Here is a 5,959-nt window from a genome sequence, read left to right on the forward strand (position 1 = left end):
GTGGCTGTGGACTTCACCCAGGAAGAGGGGCAGCAGCTGGACCCGGCTCTGAGGGGCCGGAACAAGGATATGACGCTGCAGAACTTCTGGAACCTGGAATCTCTGGCTATTTGGGGACTGGGAGCAAGAGAGGCAAAGTTCCTTGCATCCGGCCATCTCCTGATTTGTTGATCCCATCATACCTGAATAAAAATAAAACCTACGTTAAAAATATTTTTTTTAATGTTTATTTAGTTTTGAGAGAGAGGGAGAGCGTGAGTGGGGGTGGGCAGAGAGAGAGGGAGACACAGAATCTGAAGCAGAGAATAAAACCTATGTTTTAAAATAGCTGGAGCCTTCTGGGCCAGGCTTCACTTCTAGCTGGGGTCTGCAGAAAATCTCAGACTAGTTGTCCTATACTCTAGGCTTCTTCCCTTTGTCTCTGCCTGTGGCCACTCTCTCCCTCAAATCTGGGTCTTTTCCCTCGTCACCTCCTCTGGGCTTTGCCATCCATGCCTCCTGCTCTCTTCGGTGGGTCCACATGTTGTTTCTCAGTCTGCCTTCACTCTCTCACCTTGTAAATAGAACCAAACTTTCCCTGTAACAAGCAAACAAACAAAAAACCACCAACGACAAAAAACCTGAGACTTTCTGAGCATAAAAGGAAAACTGCTTATTAATGATTGTGTGGGGATTATCACGTAAACTGGAACATACTGGGAAACCCAGGAGGACTGGTTATCCTGCTGAAGGCAGAGCATCTTTGCTTTGGTTTTCTCCCTGGCAGCTGTTACAGAAGTCCAGAATTGTCTCTGGCTCTTCCCTGCTTCTACCTCAATGCCCAGCCCCAGTAAAGGACCCTGCTCCTTCTCCAGGGAATAATTCTCTAGGCTTCACCCAGAGCGCAAAAGCTATTAATTGTTAGCTGATCTGCAAGCATAGGGTGTGGGGAGTGCTTTGCCTCATTGGTTCAGCTGTTCCAAATGTAGTTCTTTTAATTAATTGCTCTTATGATTTCTCACTCCCCACCCGCCACCTCCCTCTCCCCCCCCTCCAGCTCTGCATGTGTTGCCTCTGAACTTGGAACTTGTCCAGGATTTCCTTGCTGTTTTCTTCACTCTTCATTTCTCTGTCACCCCATTCCCATGTGCTGTCTTCCATGAATTCCTCCATTTCTAGCCTGTTGACATGGCAATCCCACTTTTCCTGAATAGGTTCGGTTTCGTTATTTTAACACATCTCTTTTCTATAACTTCCCTAGGACCTTCGGAGGAAGGGGAAGCAGATACCGGTGCTCAGGACACCCTCATGAACCAGAGCTCCCTGTTCAAAAGCTCTATGCTTTTTGAATTTGAATCTGAATATGGATGTATCTGTTCTCCTAGGCGTAAGACCGCCTCAAAGTAAACAATGAAGTGACACTGAAAGATCCATTTAGGAGACCACTGCCTTTTCTATTCTGTCCTCTCCTTCTCTAAGTAAACCCAGAACCCAACACTCTGTGAAGGAATCAATTCTCAGAAGAGAACTTTCTTTTTTTTTTTTTTTTTTTTAATTTTTTTTTTTTTTTAACGTTTATTTATTTTTGGGACAGAGAGAGACAGAGCATGAACGGGGGAGGGGCAGAGAGAGAGGGAGACACAGAATTGTAAACAGGCTCCAGGCTCTGAGCCATCAGCCCAGAGCCCGACGCGGGGCTCGAACTCACGGACCGCGAGATCGTGACCTGGCTGAAGTCGGACGCTTAACCGACTGTACCACCCAGGAGCCCCTGGAAGAGAACTTTCTTAACTAAAACTCCACTCTGGTTCTTAACTAGAACCCCACTGTCTTCAGAGCTCAAACCTGTCCTGAATTACAGGGGGAATAGTTAAGTGGTTTAAAGTAGAGGACTGTTATTCCTAATGCTCTTTGGACATGTGAGGAGAGCATCAGAGATTGAGAAAAAGTTAAATATATGTTGAAAAGCCGCCACAGTTTTGGGCTCAGTGGTGGAGGGAATGCAAACAAATATAAGATTCCTTCCCTCAATATACTCATTACCCAGCGGAGTTGAAAATATATGCAGAAAAACTTAGAGGCAAGAGAGAGTAGGTCACATGTCAGTACCTAAGTGCCACGTCTGAGGCCAGCCTTCAGGATCATGGTTTCATAGGTCAGGAGCTCTCTGTAGTCCTGGAGGTTCATGGAGGCAGCTCAAGCCTGCAAAACATATATGGTCTCCCCTTTAACTGCGGTCTCGCTTTCCCTGGTTTCAGTTACCTGTGGTCAGCCCCTGTCCAGAAGAAGATGATCTTCACTCCCCACCCGATATCAGAAGGTCAATAGTAACCTACGCTGCGTCCCAAAGCCTACGTCCGTCACCTCGCTTCATCTCATCAGGCGGGCATTTAACTAACTCACGTCATCACAAGAAGAGTGAGTAGAGTAAGATACTTTGAAAGAGACCATAGTCCCATAATTTTTATCACAGCATATTGTTAAAACCGTCCTATTTCATAATTAGTTATTGCTGTTAATCTCTTACCGTGCCGAATTTATAAATGAAACTTCACCGTAGGTATGTATGTATGGGGGGGGGGGGGGAACCATGGTATATTCAGGGTTTGGTACCGTGGTTTCAGGCATCCACCGGAAGTCCTGGAATGTATCCCCCCGCGGATGAGGGGACTACAGTGCCCTGACTTTTGAAGAAAGAATAGGAGTTAGGCTGGTGGAGAAGTGAGACTGAGAGAATGTTGTGGCCAAGAAGAGGGAGGCTGCAGTGTGCCGTGCTTGGTGGGTGGGTCAGTGAGGTAAGCACAGAATGTAGCAAGGAAGGACAAGGTTTGTTAGCAAGGGGATGGAACCTTGTGAAAGTTCTGGAATGTCAGCTAAGGTATTTAGGTTTTGCTCAGCCAGAGGATTTTGACGAGGAGTACATGATTAAGGTTGTGGTTGAGGAGGCTACAATGTGCTTAAGATGTGTTTATGAATTATAGTTGTGAAGCATGGGGAGAGAATAATGTGAAGACCAGACAGAAAGATAGCTAACAATTAATTCTATCAATCGTATTAATAGAAAAAAAAAAAAAAAGTTGCCATTTTAGGGATGTCTGACTGGCTCAGTTGGTGGAGCATGTGACTTTTGATCTCAGGGTGGTGAGTGCAAGGCCACTGTCAGGTGTAGAGATTACTTAAAAATAAAATCTTTTTTTAAAAAAGTTACCATTTTAGGTTATAATATTAACAGAGATTTTGAGAAGAAAAAGAGATGACAATATCAGCAATTATTTAACAGCAAGCTTTACTTAGTGATAAACGAAAATTTTTAATGAATTTAAGAATTTAAAGTTTATCCCAAAATTCCTTATGAGCATCCTAAGATTAAGAGTATGACTTTCTTTTATCCTACCCAATAGGAATTCTAAAGGAATTTATTTTTCCAAGATGTGTGTGTGTGTGTGTGTGTGTGTGTGTGTGTGTTTGGCCAACATTATTTAATAATGTACCATCGGATGTGATCACCACACTTGCTGTATTATGGTATCTAATATATTAGAAAAGACTGCAGGGTTTTGGCAGGTGACAGAAAAATGGGTAAGACCTACATTTTAAAATAGATTATAAAAGCATTTTTGTTTACCTTAATTATAGAACCTATAAAGAGATAAAAAGAACTTCCACATTATAAATGAAGTTCTTCTGGAAGCAATGAATCCATCAAGATAGTGACTCTGTCTCTGAAAGTCATGATCTCATTGCAGCTAGGTTTGTAAAATTATGTTTGTGAAAACCCCAGATGGGTACTTTACTTCCGGCCTCCTCTTTGTGAGTCTTTTTTTTGTGCCAATCACTGTGGGGATTACATGGAGATAAAGACAACGTTCTTCTCCTTGAAGAGTTTGCCATCTAGCAGGGGTATATGACACTTATACTATAATTGCTGAATGGAATTAGTCTTACATTGTGTGAATATACTAACAGGATGGTCAAATGTGAATATACTAACAAATAAAGCAACTCACTTACTAGCTCTCTTTACTCCTATCTGATGAGAACCGAAGAAATCGTCTTGTTGATTTTCCTGAAGCTTCTCCCCTGTTGTCCTCTTCCTTGATAACATGCTGCTCTGGATGTTTTTATGATCACAGTAGTGAATGAAGTCAGGTCTAAGAGGGTAGGTGACTGACCGTCGGTTCATATCCTACCAGATATGCCTAAGCTAAGTTTTGGGCCTTCTTTGGAACACTTTATGAATCTGTTGAGCAGCCCACGTAGATCCTTCAAGAACCCATTTGTAGCCACTATCGCACTGCCTCGGAAAGCAAAGCAGCAGCCAATGGCCACCATATGCAAACGTAAACTCTTTGAACGTGACACTGTGTTTCCTTGTCCAGAACTCAAGGTATTTGGAACTCAGAACATGCATTCATTCATACATTTATCTAAATACTATTGAATTTCTACTCGTGCTTGCCATATACTAAAGACAGATAGTGGCTAAGGTACAATAATATCCTAAGGTAGCTTTCAGTAGATAGAGGGGACAGACAGATGCCACGTAGTGAACATATATTGTTTTTATCTGTCCAGCATCTCTCCCTTTCTTTTTTCCTGGCAACACTCTTCTCTTTCCCATGGGGAAGTTCTCTTTTCCAATTTCAAGTGGTCTGGAGACAGCACCCATCAGAGTAGTTCTCCTCCACCCCCACAAAACCATGGGAAGTTGGGGGGGGCAGGCGATATGTGCCTGTGGCCATAGTGATTATCCCAGGAATAAACATGTAAACCCAAGCCAGGCCAACAGGGGTAATTCCCTGGGGTCTAATATGTGGCTGCCAGGAGAAAGCAGCTCTGCTTCCTCTGAGGTCATCGGGATGATGTAAACCCAGTACCCTCCGCAGTCAGGCTCTCCCCCAACCCTACTCGCACCCCCCTACTTTCTGCTCATAGAAGGTGAGGCCCACACAGGGTGAAGCTGAGCCAGTGGTTAGAGAAGAAGAGAAAAAGATTCAGGAGAGACCAAGAGAAATGTAAATCGACCATGTACTTCGAATCTAGCTCTGCCCCATCCATGCAGTTACCTATGATAACAAATTCCCTCTTTCCCCCCAGTTTGAGTTGTTTTTCCCTTACATGTAAGAAGAGTCCTAAGTAACACACAGCCTGACAACCTGATTGGACCTAACACAGCTGCTGGGTGAACCAACACTCATCTGGTGTTACAGGATGAGGGATGACTTTCTAGAAGCAGAGACGTTGGAGCTGAGGCCATGTACCTTTCCAGGAAAACTGGAGCTGGAGGAAGGGATAGCATGGGCGGTGAAAAGGCCCAGGCAGAAGGAGCATCTTGTGTGAGAACCTGTAAATACGAGGGGATATGGCTCATTTGGGGAATTACAGGGATTCTGGTATGCCTGGGGTAGAGTACAGAGACAGGAAAAATTGCTCAATGGTGTTGGTACAGAGTCACTAAGACATCGACTGCCTCGGTTCTCATGGAGCAGTGGTAGAAGAGAAAGATGGTCTCTCCCTCAAGGAGCCTATAATTTCACCAGGAATGTGGGACATAAATATGCACAGAGTTAAACCAACATCTATGGCCACAGTAAGATGTACCAAATCAGCGACTGTGAAACAGACAGGAAGTGCATGAGATTCTGAGCAAGGTCACTGTAGATTGCAGACAGCAGGAAGCACTGGGACTGGGCCTCGAAGTAAAGGCAGGGTGTGGGTGGATGGACATAAGGCCCAGTGCAGGGCACCAGTGAGGAGACAGCTGACTGGTTCAGGGGGTTGAGTCAGGGAAGAGTGGAAGACAAGTTTGGAATAGTAGGTTAAAACCAGTTGGTGAAGCTTTGACTGTCTATTGACTTTAGACTTTATTCTGAAAGCAATGGGGAGCCGCAAATAGTTTCTGAGCATAGAGAGGGGTGATATGTGGAGGAATACTTTGGTGGGGGCATGCAGAAAGACCCAGACCAATTGGAGCCGGAAG

General features: G+C 44.3%; 1 long non-coding RNA gene across 2 annotated transcripts; it reads right to left on the reverse strand.

Moving 5' to 3' along the window:
- Window positions 1-223: 223 nt before the first annotated feature.
- On the reverse strand, window positions 224-2,758 carry LOC123600017. 2 transcript variants are annotated; one of them, XR_006713423.1, is made up of 3 exons: window positions 2,507-2,758; window positions 2,089-2,181; window positions 224-553 (listed from the first exon to the last, which is right to left on the reverse strand). It is a non-coding gene; the product is annotated as an uncharacterized LOC123600017 (long non-coding RNA). The 2 variants fall into 2 exon arrangements; XR_006713424.1 differs by having other exon boundaries at window positions 224-577.
- Between the last annotated feature and the right edge of the window lie 3,201 nt (window positions 2,759-5,959).

The sequence above is a fragment of the Leopardus geoffroyi genome, chromosome C1 (assembly GCF_018350155.1).
Source record: "Leopardus geoffroyi isolate Oge1 chromosome C1, O.geoffroyi_Oge1_pat1.0, whole genome shotgun sequence".
NCBI classification, from domain to species: domain Eukaryota; kingdom Metazoa; phylum Chordata; class Mammalia; order Carnivora; family Felidae; genus Leopardus; species Leopardus geoffroyi.